The 12,365-nt window shown below is 41.6% G+C and overlaps 1 protein-coding gene and 1 long non-coding RNA gene across 6 annotated transcripts in view; one reads left to right on the top strand and one right to left on the bottom strand.

Annotated features, from left to right (window-relative positions):
* Positions 1-12,365, top strand: part of LOC138248803 (uncharacterized) — a 254,919-nt gene that overhangs the window by 15,491 nt on the left and 227,063 nt on the right. Inside the window, exon 1 of one of the 4 annotated variants that reach the window (XM_069202727.1) lies at positions 7,836-7,945. The exons of the other annotated variants lie outside the window; for them this stretch is intronic. The gene's annotated coding sequence lies outside the window, so the exon portion shown is untranslated. Of the gene's footprint in view, positions 1-7,835; positions 7,946-12,365 lie in introns of those variants that run through there. 4 annotated transcript variants of the gene reach the window in all.
* LOC138248820 (uncharacterized) overlaps positions 1-12,365 on the bottom strand; it is a 47,342-nt gene that overhangs the window by 12,800 nt on the left and 22,177 nt on the right. The window contains exon 2 of one of the 2 annotated variants that reach the window (XR_011194646.1): positions 7,747-7,921. The exons of the other annotated variant lie outside the window; for it this stretch is intronic. This is a non-coding gene — a long non-coding RNA (uncharacterized lncRNA). The remainder of the gene's footprint in view (positions 1-7,746; positions 7,922-12,365) is intronic. 2 annotated transcript variants of the gene reach the window in all.

Raw genomic sequence — 12,365 nt, 5'->3', positions numbered from 1 at the left:
GGTCAGAGTAAAAATAAATGTCTCAAACCAGGCAGCGCAGGCGTAGGGGAAAATGGGTGTTGTGCGTCAAAAAATGGTGCAAGTCAGGTTTGAGGCAAAAATCATGCCTCAAACCAGACTTGCGCCATTTTTTGATGCACAACCCCCATTTAAATGACTCCTGTCTTAGCAAAGTCAGGAGTCATGCCCCCTTGCCCAATGACCATGCCCAGGGGACTTCTTTCCCCTGGGCATGGTCATTGGGCACAGTGGCATGTAGGGGGGCCCAAGTTAGGCCCCCCATGCCACTTAAAAAAAATAAAAAAAAATATTTACCTCAACTTACCTGTACTTACCTGAGATGGGTCCCCCCATCCATGGGTGTCCTCCAGGGGTGGGCAAGGGTGGCAGGGGGTGTCCCTGGGGGCAGGGAAGGGCACCTCTGGACTGTTTCCATGGTCAGAGACCATGGAAGTGAGCCCACAGGCCCCTTAATGCCTGCCCTCACCCAGGCGTAAAAAAACGGTGCACATCAGGATGTGCGCCATTTTTTAAGGCCCGCCTCCTCCTGTGTGTCAAAATGACGCTGGAGTATAAATAGGGCGCACAGGCCTTAAAGTCATTTTTTGGCTGGGAACGCCTAACTTGCATGTCATTAACGCAAGGCAGTTTCCTGCATCCAAAAAATGATGCACACAGAGAAATTTTGACATCCGCTGGCTTGAGCGTCAAGTATGGTGCACAGTTTGCAACAAATGTGCGTCAAAATTTTTGACGCTCATTCGGCACAAACAGAATTTAAATATGCCCCTAAATATTTTAATAACGCTTTCCAGGACAATGTTGATTAAATCAATAGACCCAAATAACAATAGCGTTTTACTTCCTCCTCCTGCATTTCCCTAAATCACCACTTAAATTTGCTATATTCTTTCCAAGGTCATATGATCTTAGTTTTGCCTGTATTTGTGTTAAGATGGTTTGTCCCATTCTAAGCATGTTGGCTATTTAATAACTGCTTCAAACCAATAGGTGTCTGGTCTGTAGAAACCAGTCTGCCAGTGTACATGAATACCAATGATCATAATGGAAATAACTTTGGTGGGAAAGACTTAGGGCCTGATTTTCAATTTGGAAGACAGTTTAATCCTTCACAAAGGTCACAAATGTGATAGATATCCCATCCACTTTAATAAATGTGCATTATAACCTCTGGCACCTGTAATAAGGCAGACAGGATATCCCCCACGCTTGTGACAGAGTATCCTCATCCGCTGATTTTTAAATCTGGCCCCTGGCTTAATTCAAGTAGTAAATAAGCCACGTATGCATTACAAAGTGTGGGGCAAATACATAGTCTTGGTTTAGGCTATTTCCTATATTGAGGCCCAGATGTACTAAATAGTCACGCAGCACAGTGCAGCAGTGAAAATATGCTGTGCTGCGTGGCCTGAGGAGAGAGCAGGAGAGCACCATATTTACAGAAATATGGCTCTCTCCTCCCCTTTCCCTTGCTCTGGCACTGATTTTAGCTGCTGTGCGCCACACACACACCTTTGCGCCATAGTGCAAGGGTGTGTGCGTGAGTCTAGCATTGGTTTTGTACTGGAAGGATACCCTTCCAGTACAAAATACTATGCATAGACACTACAACTTTTTGTACATTGTATGTGTGCTGCACAGTGCAGCAGGCATGCAAAGTTCGAAAAGAAAGGAGAAATGAAATAGTTTCTCCTTTTACCACCTGCTTTTACATTGCATTAACTTTTGGTGCAAAACCCTGTCTACTCTGATGTACCACCCATGATACGTCCCCTTGGTGCTAAGTAATGCAAAACAGTGCTTTACTCTGCTTTGCGTTACTTTTAGGATACTAAGTTTTGCACTGGAAAGTAAATAGGTAAAAAAACAATTTGCATTGACTGGCGTCACTTTTGAGACATAAACATTGTGTAAAATCTTACTATGAACAGGGACCAGCACTCTCCTGCCATGTCTCTGAAATACTACAAGTAATAGACACAGACTTAAAAAGTAGAATAGGTGGGCCGGACACAATTTTGGTTTAATTCTTAAAACTGTGATTGTTAGGCTAGTTGGCTCCAGAGCTCCAAAGCTTGCCTAACTGACCTGAGAACATTAAAAAAATTAAATATAGGGCTTATAATCATGTCTGCTACTAGCTCATTCTCATGAAATGTAACACACTCATCTTCCTTGTATAACTGTGCAAAGTGACTTGTTCATCTATCATCCATTATTACCATGTCAGGTTCAACAGTCAGGTTTGGTGAATGTTATCTGGTGATTTCTGATGGCAATCTGTCACATTTCTCAGAATGTGGCTCCATTTATACCAAACAGGAAATACCAGACCAAGCCAAGCCCTCGAAGGAAAGGGGAATGAGAAGCATACAGAGACACACACACACAGCAATTCGCAAGCCTTTTTTAGCACAGCTCTCTCAGGCATTACGTCTCTGGTTGCAGCATGGGTTTGCACTGAGGCTTTCCAGTAATAGAATGACTCACAGCTTCAGAAAGGCAGGCCACAGTGAACCTAAGCCAAGTGGGAGTGAAGACTGAAGATCAGGTAACAAACCAGGGATCTTCTGGGCAGGGAAGTGAAAAGAGGAAAGCACCTCAATATGAGAAAGTTAAAACAAATCGGTGCTTTTCGCCGTTTGGTACAGAGCTTCGGGAACATGATGGAGCCCTGCACCAAATAGTCTTCCTTTTTATTTTCATACAGAAAATCTTAAACCAAGATTTTCTGTTTGAAAGTACACAAGATAATGCCCCCCCATTGCCTTGGAAGTCACCTCCTATGGCTAGGGGGGAATTATTTCAGTTTTTTACTGTTCCTTAATTTCAGGTTTTACCTGACAGTGACGGACAGTAAAAAGCTATATGTCCATCCATTCTAATTGGGCGGACAGACATATAGCCAATTCTGTGACAGTCCTTACTCCATCTGGCCTTCAGAGACATTTGGCAAAACATTTGGCCAAACTTAAGGTCTGTCTGATTCGAAATCCACTGTGGTGGCGGGAAGGAACTCCATCACTGTTGCGACAAAGTTCACTCTTTCTTGACAAATAAATCAGGCCCTGGTGCCAGATCTCCATTCCCTGACGTGACAAAAAGAATGGGTGCTTTAGCTGGTGATTTAGAATGGCATAATAAGCCTTCCTCCAGGTTCATGTCAGTATCTTTTTCAGATGTTCATCCTTTTTTTGGATAGATTTGGCCATGTGGTACAGTGGTATCTGGCACTAGGCCTATGACACAATCATGATCTCTATAGGGTGGAAGTATATCCATAACCTTTTCTCTGAACATGCCAACAAAATAAGTTCATGCTTCATGTATATTTACATGACTCTGAAGAAAACCTGTACAGCAATTTAAACAGCGCGCGACCCAACAAGGGATGAGCCGGAATAATTATATCTTTAGGAAAACAGTTCTCTTTACACTATTCAGAGGTGAAAAAAACTTGTGAAGTCTTCCACACCACTTGTGGATTGTGTTGTAATAACTAGGATGTGCCTAATATGATGTGGAAAATAGGGGCCATATTTATATTTATGACCCTCTTGCCCTAGCTGCTGCGTCAGTTTTGAGACTTTGCATGGCTTTGAATGGCCTCATAGATATGGAGTATGGCAAAGCAGCACAAATCGCTGTGCTGCCTGACCCTGCGAATGGGAGGCATTCCATGGGTGTTGCGGTCGGTGTTCCCACGCAACACACATGACTTTTGACGCATCCCCAGATTTACGAATACTGGTAAACCTGAAGATGCACCAAAATCTTATGCCTCCTCAGGCAAGCGGCAAAAAGGAGAAATATTTTTCTCCTATTTTTTTCCTCTTTCTATGTGTGCTGTATTCTGTAGCACACAGAAAGAGGAAAATGTCTCCCAGGGTTGTTTTAGTGCAGGAAGGTTCCCCCTCCTGCACAAAAACAATCCTGCACACAACACAGGCACCCTTGCACCATGGTTCATTGTGGACCAGTGCACTAGGAAAGGACAGAAATGTGCATTATTAGGTCGAGCATAGCAGAGCGCATGTGCTGCTTTTCGAACGTGTTGGTATGTATCTGGGCTTTTAACCACACCCACCTCACACCCATCACGATCACTTGTTCGTGGGCTTGCCTTTCAAAAATCCTTTCTTTTCGTTGGTAAATGCTTTACGTTTGTCCCTCCTTAGGGCGGTTTTGTCACTGCCTTGGGGACCAACCCTGTTACATGGATATTCGCACTTCTGCCGATAACTTTGTCTGCAAGCGAACTTCTTTTTCCTTCTGTCTCCCCTTCACACTCACAGCGGCGCTTTAAATCTGATTGCTTATGTCAACTGTTTTTCTTTTTATTTTCAGTTTGTGTGGCAAGAAAAGTCCAGCTAGTAATTTATAACGCTAATACCTCTAACTCAAGCAAACGCGAGACCCATTGCAGTTCAAATGCTTGCTACAGTTACCACTGCATTGAGCGGGAGTGATAACCCTGCAAGCACAGCTGTTGGGAAGCTGATTTCTGAGGCCACACATGTGCAGCGCCTCACAAGCTGGACTCAGTGCGACTATGGCTATTCACGAAGCGCAAGTGGAATGGAAAGCTTGAGCGGCTAATTACAAAGTGAGATCGGAATGGATAGCTTGTGAGCGCTCACTCGTTTCTATAAGCTGTTCCCCTCGCAGCTCTACTCGCATTACTGATATATAATCCTACCTCTCCTCCGTGATAGCTTCTCTGTACATTCTTCAACTACATCCGTTCACGTTTCTTGGAAAGAAACAGCGCCCCCCTGCTAATAACAGTGATCAGTACACTGTTTCTCTACCATGTAGTAAAACACCATACCACTGTCCATAACAAGTAGGAATCTGTCTGCATGTTTACAGCAAAGCACTCACTAAGGACAGACACTTACAGATAAGGATCATGAGATAGGCTATCTCTGAAAACAAATGCTTGTTATGTTACTACCAACTGAGGCATTCAGTAATATGTAATACAATGCCCATGGGAGGAACATTTTAAAAGATCTCATTGCTACTTGATGAAATTAAGTCTCGGGTGTCCATACAGTCTGTCCAATCAGGCTTCAGACAGTATTGTCAGAGTACCTGCACCTTTGCCATCGAATTCTAACTTCGGAGACAGTGGCTCTTCACTGCCACATTCTGCAGAGAGACTACACTGCAGGCAAAATTTAGACTACTCTTGAGAAACCGAATACTAATTTTGGGTGAATTTAAGATATTTCTATCATACGCCTTCTTAAATATGCCTTCAATTTCTACATTTCTGTCCCTAAACATCACAGTATTGTATGACATGCTTCAAAATGCAACCTTTTAAGCAGCCTAAATTTCGACGTCTGCTTATGCCTATTACCACAATCAGCAATACCTGCTAATTGAAGTGCAAACAGTCTGACACAGGATAAAGAAATCTGAAGGCTGTGTATAGGTAACCCTTGGAACAGCCTGAGATACGTGTTATTAACAATACAAAGGTTAGCTGAGGCTTGAGCACTGTATGGTGTTTGTCGGAAGGTTGCATCTAAACTGTTTCAACACTTCATCTAATTGGCAAATAATTATTTTAATCTCATCTCTAAAATGGAGCTGGACAGCTTAAAATACAAATTTTAAAAACGGTATCCAACAAGCATTATTTTTCATTTTGGTATCATTAGCCCTGTCCAGCAGATTAGTCAGAATAGCACGAGTATCCTATCCCACTACAGAGGGGCAGGACTACTAGCCACACCTTCCAAGGAATATCCAAAACCAACTGAACTACTGTAACGTACCAAAGATTTTGTTTTTATGTTTTCCTTGTTAAAACTGTACGGGGGAGAGATTAATGCACGAAGCAAGGTGGGTGGAGCTGCTCATTTATTGGTTATCCTTTTATCCATAAACAAGGTGTTCTTAAAGAAGTGAAACCAACTCCTTGCAGAGTTTTGTAGTTGAACGTATAATATATTTCAGATGATTTCCTATCACTGAAATATAAGCTTTTCCCTATGCATTTTTCCGTGGGGATTTTGGACACAGCCATAGCCTGAACAACTGGATGGAATTACAATACATTTGGCAGAAAGGTAGCTCTTGTTCCGGAAAGAGTCCTTTTTAGGTCGAGCATAGCAGCGCTCAAGTGCTGCTTTTCTGATGTGTTGTTATCTTTTTGGGCTTTTAACCACGCCCACCTCACGCCCATCACTATCGCTTGTTCCTGGGTTTGCCCTTCAAAAATCCTTTGTTATCATTGGTATATGTTTGGTTACCGTCTTGGACATCGAATCTGTTACATGGCTAATAGCACTTTTTCTGATATGTTTGACTGTGAACAAACTTCTTATTCCTTTTGTGTCTCTCCTTCACACTCACGCTCATTGTGGCCATGGTACTTTGAATCGTCTCGCTTATGTGAAACTGTTTTACCTTTCATTTTTAATGTATGTGGCAAGAAAAGTCCGGCTAGGAGTTTACAACGCTAACAGCGCTAACTCGTGCAAATGCGAGACCCATTGGATTGCAAATGCTTGTTTTTTTTAATGTGGTACATTCCTTCCCTTTCTTGCTGTGCTGCACTGCACCACTTTTTCATAAATCTGACCCTAGGAGTACAAGTGAAGTCAAAAGTAGGGATATAATTGGCTTCAGCAGTTTTAACATCTAGGAAACAACCCACTGCTCCCAAATCTAACAGGGCCCAGCATTCTAATCGTCACATTGGAGTAGCTAAAGTAAACTTCAGCAGCAAATGTGCATGACTTTCTGTAAACACTTGAATTCCATTCTCACACCCAGTCCTGGTCTACGGCTTAAGACCGGGCTTGTACATTTCAGTGCAACAGAGGACAACTTTTCACAATGAGATGCCAATGGTACATGCAAGCCCAAACGTTCAATAGTTTCATTTTCTCTTCTTTAGAAAGAGATGCATACTTTTTCCACTTTTATTGGTTATTCGGGAGTCATTGTAGAAGGAAGCTCCAGGGGAGCACTGGGTATCAATCAATGAGGCATTGCTTTTTTTCTAACCTTGTTTCTTTTTACTGATGATTGATTTGAAGCCCCAGATCAGTAAGTGCACTGGTAGTAGTAGGGCAATTAGCTGCTATTGCTACTTCGCCCTATAAATCATCTCAAAGTCCAAAATAACTTGCAGCTGCAAAGATTCATCCCTTCATCCAGCTTCCACCTTTAGTCGGCTGAGTAAACTTATATAGTAAAACAATAATATAATCAGATTCTTGTCATAGGGATAGCAATCCTGCATAGTTTGTCTTTGTCCAAAAAATGTCTAAACTGTTCAATGAATACAGTACACAGTAATGCTGCAAGCAAGGCCTCTGGTTCAGTATCAGTGGCATAGCGTCCTTCATCAAATATGACAAGATGAAAGTAGTCTTTGACGAGTTTGATGTAATCTTCATAGGTCCAGTCAGCAAATCCAGGCTACATTGTCAGTTATTAAAAAATAGTGTGGATCCTGGCTGAACTTCTCATGCAGGGCCATTCCTACCAAAGGATCATTACAGATTAAAGTGGAAGATGGCATTGTGAAATCATGCCTGAATTTACCAACAGCTAAAGTCGGAGAGGCATTATTTGTTTTTGATGAGTGGAAGGAAACTTGATTTAGACAATTTAGCAAATACTCACTGCTAGCAGTCTTAAAAAATGTGGCTTAATAATGGCCTGTGCCATATCCATCAGCAGATTGGAATCAGAACTCACGTCATTGTTGGGTGGGCCCAGCAAATTGTCAGGTTTTGTGAGTGTTGTCCTACAAGCTCTGATGGCCCTCTGCATCTGCTCTTCCTTAGCACTGCTCTCACAGCTGTTATGCATGCATGGAGGCTCCCTGGTGATAGAACAGCTCACAGCTTTGAAGAGGCGGACCACAATGAACCTAAGCCAAACAGGAGCACAGACAGTAAGTTAAGAACCAGGTAACGGATTTGGGTTCTTCTGAGCTGGGAAGGGAAAATGGAAGCACAGTAAAATGACAAAGACAACACAAAATGTAAACAGACTAAGAGGTTAGAAAACGGAGGAACCATAGAGGGGGAAAAATACCAAAAATGAGGGACAGAAAGTAGTGAACAAACTATCGACAAGAGGAAAGCCAATACAACAAGGAGACTTTTAATTCGGCATCCTAAGCCTTCCAGTTGGTTAAATATTGCTGTTGACTGTTATAATCAGGAAGTGTCACCCTTAACCCAGGACTGGCCTGCTACTGATGAAACTCCTGTCACCAAAGGCTGGCTTAGGACACCGCCTTAAAAGCATTGGCATCAGCGTTTCCTCGTAGACGTCCTCAAACTCTAGATAGCTCGCTGATTCCTGAAACAGTTCAACATTTTACCACACCCGTTTTTTGTACAACCTTCTGCAGTTCTTAATGTATTTCATATAAGATTTCTTATATCACAAACACTGCATTTGCAGGATAGAAATATTTGAGTCTTTGCATAATTTATTATTGCAATTTTTTTAACTCCGCTTTATGTTTCTTAAACTCAACGCAGAACCAAAGAGCACCTGGATTAGAAAATACACCTTCCTCATTGAAAGTGATAGCAGGTTCATTTTCGCACATAAACCCAAAATTAACTCAATACATTTAACCAAGACAGATAGGCCATCTCGGTATCACTTGTTTCCATAAGATCTTGATCTTCCGTATTGGGAAACGTCTGAACTAGACTACGAGAGCCGAAAGAATCAGTTACCACTAACTACCTAACACCAAACTACTAGCACTTTCCTGCCTTAACTGGACCGGCCTTTTTTGAAAGGTTAGTTTTTTTTTGTCCTTATTTACTTTAGACTATTTGTTATTGGCGTGCTCTTTACTCGACAATTGGCTACTTTTAACATTCTAACATAACGACTGTTGGTAAGTAATCACTTTCTGTATTCAAGGCAAATAAAAAAATGTAATCTAGATGCAAAGCCACAGTTGGTTAATGGACAACTCGGAACTGGAGATAGATGCATAAAATAAGCAGGTGAGCTACCTGGAAATCTCTCATACATATTTTATAGTGCACCAGATACTTTCTGGTGATATCAACATATACATTGAGTGACTAATTTACTAGGAAAGGGTGCAGATCAGTGCTGCAAGCAATGTTGCTGCGCCGAGCTACGTCCTTTCCAGAATGCAGGAATGCACTGTATTTACAAGAACATTTACCTGTGTTCTCCCCTGCGCTGATGCTAAATTAGCTGCCTAACACCAGCGCAGGCACCCTTGCATTATGGTGCAGGGATTGGTTGTTTATGTGCACACATAGAAAGAGCAAAATGCCACTAATGACTGTTTATGTGCATGAAGGTGTCCTCTCCCACACATAACTAATCAATAATGGCGATCTACTAGTCCTATGTGTGCTGCACAATGCAGCACACATAGGATTAGCAAATCCTCATTATTTAATGATTATTTATATGCAGGAAGGGACACCTTCATGCACATAAACAGTCATTAATGGCGTTTTGCTCTTTCTGTGTGCAGCACACATAGCCAAAGCAAAAACGAGGAGAAATAAAAGGATTTTTCCTAGATGCACCATGCTAACGCCACTCGTGGGGTGGCATTAGTTTTTGGCACTGCCACAGGTTTATGAATCCTCGTAAATCTGGGGCAGCATCAAAATGCAATGGATGTTGAAGTGGAACGCCCACAGCAACACACATTGCAAGCACCTCTGCCGCAGAAAACGGTGTCAGGGGGCCTATATTTACGAAGTGGATTTAAGCCAGGCCAAGCGGCTCAACACTGCCTTGTAAATGTGGAAAGTGGCACAGCGCCACCACAGCGCCACTAAAAGTGCTGCTCCGCGGCACTAAGGTCTTATAAATAAGCCCCGGAGTGTTTAATACCGACTCCCTAATTTCCCAATTGGGAAACTACTGAAAACCAGTCCTAACCCCCCACACATATTTTACACCTGCTATGTACCATGATACTATCTGACATTTGTGATTGATGTCAGTCAGTTTAACCCTATTTAGATATGCACGATAGTCTAGTTTACATGCAGACCCTTTCAATTCATTGCCCTTTTTATTTCAATCTCATGGAGTACTTCAAGGGTGGACAAATGCTGGTTCAGGTGCATGGGGCAAGCATGACCATTCTTCCTTGTTGTTGCCCTCTTATGCTTTTGAATCCACAATTGTTCTAATTCCTATGTTCTTAAATGATTGTTTAGTCCCAAAGAATTACTTACTTTATATTAATTTGTCACATTGTAAGAAGGTCACAAACTGAAACGGTCTGGCTTGTGTTGCAAATCATTAACTCAAGAGTACAGGCTTAACTTTAGTGGTCCTTCATGTTTCTTTCCTGCAAAATTCCTGAATGGGCACATTCCTCCTCTCTTTCCACCTTAAAGCCACTATCTAGTAATACTTTGATCTTTGCAAGCATAACTTCACCAGTATTATTCCTGGAAAACACAGCTTTACAGGATCTCTCTCTGGTGGCCTTCTTTTGCCAGTATACCGATCACACCCTCTGCTTGTAAGGTTTCATACTCACTCATCAAGGCCCAACAAGGTCTTCAGTAATATAAGTAGATTACCAAGATTGACTATAGCATACTCTGATCGATACGATAATGTAAACATTAAATTGTTATCTCATATATGTCAATGCTAGGTAATGAAAAACAGGTGCAAGGACTGTGGTTCACACATCAGGCTGACAAAGAGATTAGTTTAGGATTAAGAATACTGGCCTGATTTGTACTAGAGGGGCGCCCTTTGGCACCTGCCTACCGCCACCATGTGTGCCCTGAATTTAAAATACGGCGCACCATGGCACAGGGTAGGGGGCAATAGCATCATTTTTCATTTTTCAAATTATTGGCGCTACTCCTGCAGGGTACATTGGGCCCCATTCTAAAGAATGGAAGGCCCCTTTTAATGCCTGCTCTGGAGCCGCAAAAAATGGTGTAAGTAAATCTCATAGATTTACTTACGCCATTTTTCCGGATCCCCAAACAGGGGAACATACATACATTACGCCTGGCACAAGCATAATGTAGCGCAAAGGGTTACAGAGTGGCACAATGCATGCATTGCACCACCCTGTAAATAAGGAGCGGGGATTTTAGCCTCATTGGGCCACATTAACTTCAAAAACAATGTTGCTGATGTGGCACAAGTTGGCACTAGGACACTATAAATATGCCCCAGAGTGCCTTATTCCTTCATCAGGTTTGCCCTATTCCTGCAAAGCATGACGTTCACTGGCTCCTGAAAACCTTACTTACACCCCTATCAGACCAACTGCCTACAACTTAACCTACCAGAACTGTTGTTATCTTTTTGCTACATACATCTGTTTTGTTATGTCAGTTTGTGTTTCTGGAGATACGCTTTTCAAAACTATAGTTACGTCTTCAAGATTTGCCTTCTTACTCCTCAAAATACATTGGTCAAAATCCTTATCCTGAATAGACACATCTAAAGTTCTTTTAGTGTTACTTGAACCTTACTTTGCACTGAACCACCCTTGGATTTAATTCCAAAGAACAATGGTCAACCAAAAACCCATTACATGTGAATTATAAATTACAGTAAATTAATTAATAAATGTAATTGGCAAGAAAAACAATTAGAATAGCAACACGAGCCTCTAACACCAAAGAAATAACATCAGTAGTAGCTGTCCCAAAGAGCCATAACAGATTAGCACTAACCTCAAATTTGCTATGAAAAAGCAGTAATTGTGCCCAAAAACACCAGGTTGTCGTCTTCCAAAAATACACACCTTTTGTTAAAATGACTTTTTGTTCTTCAAACATTGAGTTTTCAATTAGTAACTTCACTGTGGCCACGAAATACCAGCTTGTCAGTTTCTTCAAGCACTCACATTTATTACTTTCCCAAATGAATAGAATTTTCCTCACATGCTCATATGTCACAATAATGCATAAGGAAAGCGATCATATGCATGCAGTAGTTATTTATTGAGTGGTGCTAACCTCAAGTTTGTTAGATTTAATGGGTGGCAACCATATGCAAGAGGAAGAATAATGCCAAGGAATGGTATACTCATAGTGTAGGAAGCTGGCTCTCTATATAGTGCACTAAATGAAGTATACTCTACAAAGAGTCCAGTGGATCCCCAATTGGTTTTGCAGAGGCAAAAGTAGATAGGACTAATGCTCTAGATTGTGGTAATTTGGTGAGCAGTTAGAAAATAACAATTATTTTTATATATGTTTCGAATTCAAGAGGTTTGTACTTAGGAAAGTAGACTTTTAAGCATAAATACTTTGCAGTTTCAGAAATAAACACAGTGTAATTATCAGCATTCTCTCAATGTTATCCTA

Source organism: Pleurodeles waltl, chromosome 1_2 (assembly GCF_031143425.1).
Source record: "Pleurodeles waltl isolate 20211129_DDA chromosome 1_2, aPleWal1.hap1.20221129, whole genome shotgun sequence".
NCBI classification, from domain to species: Eukaryota; Metazoa; Chordata; class Amphibia; order Caudata; family Salamandridae; genus Pleurodeles; species Pleurodeles waltl.
The sequence above is the reverse complement of the archived record's forward strand: the minus strand, read 5'-3'. Positions and strand labels throughout refer to the sequence as shown.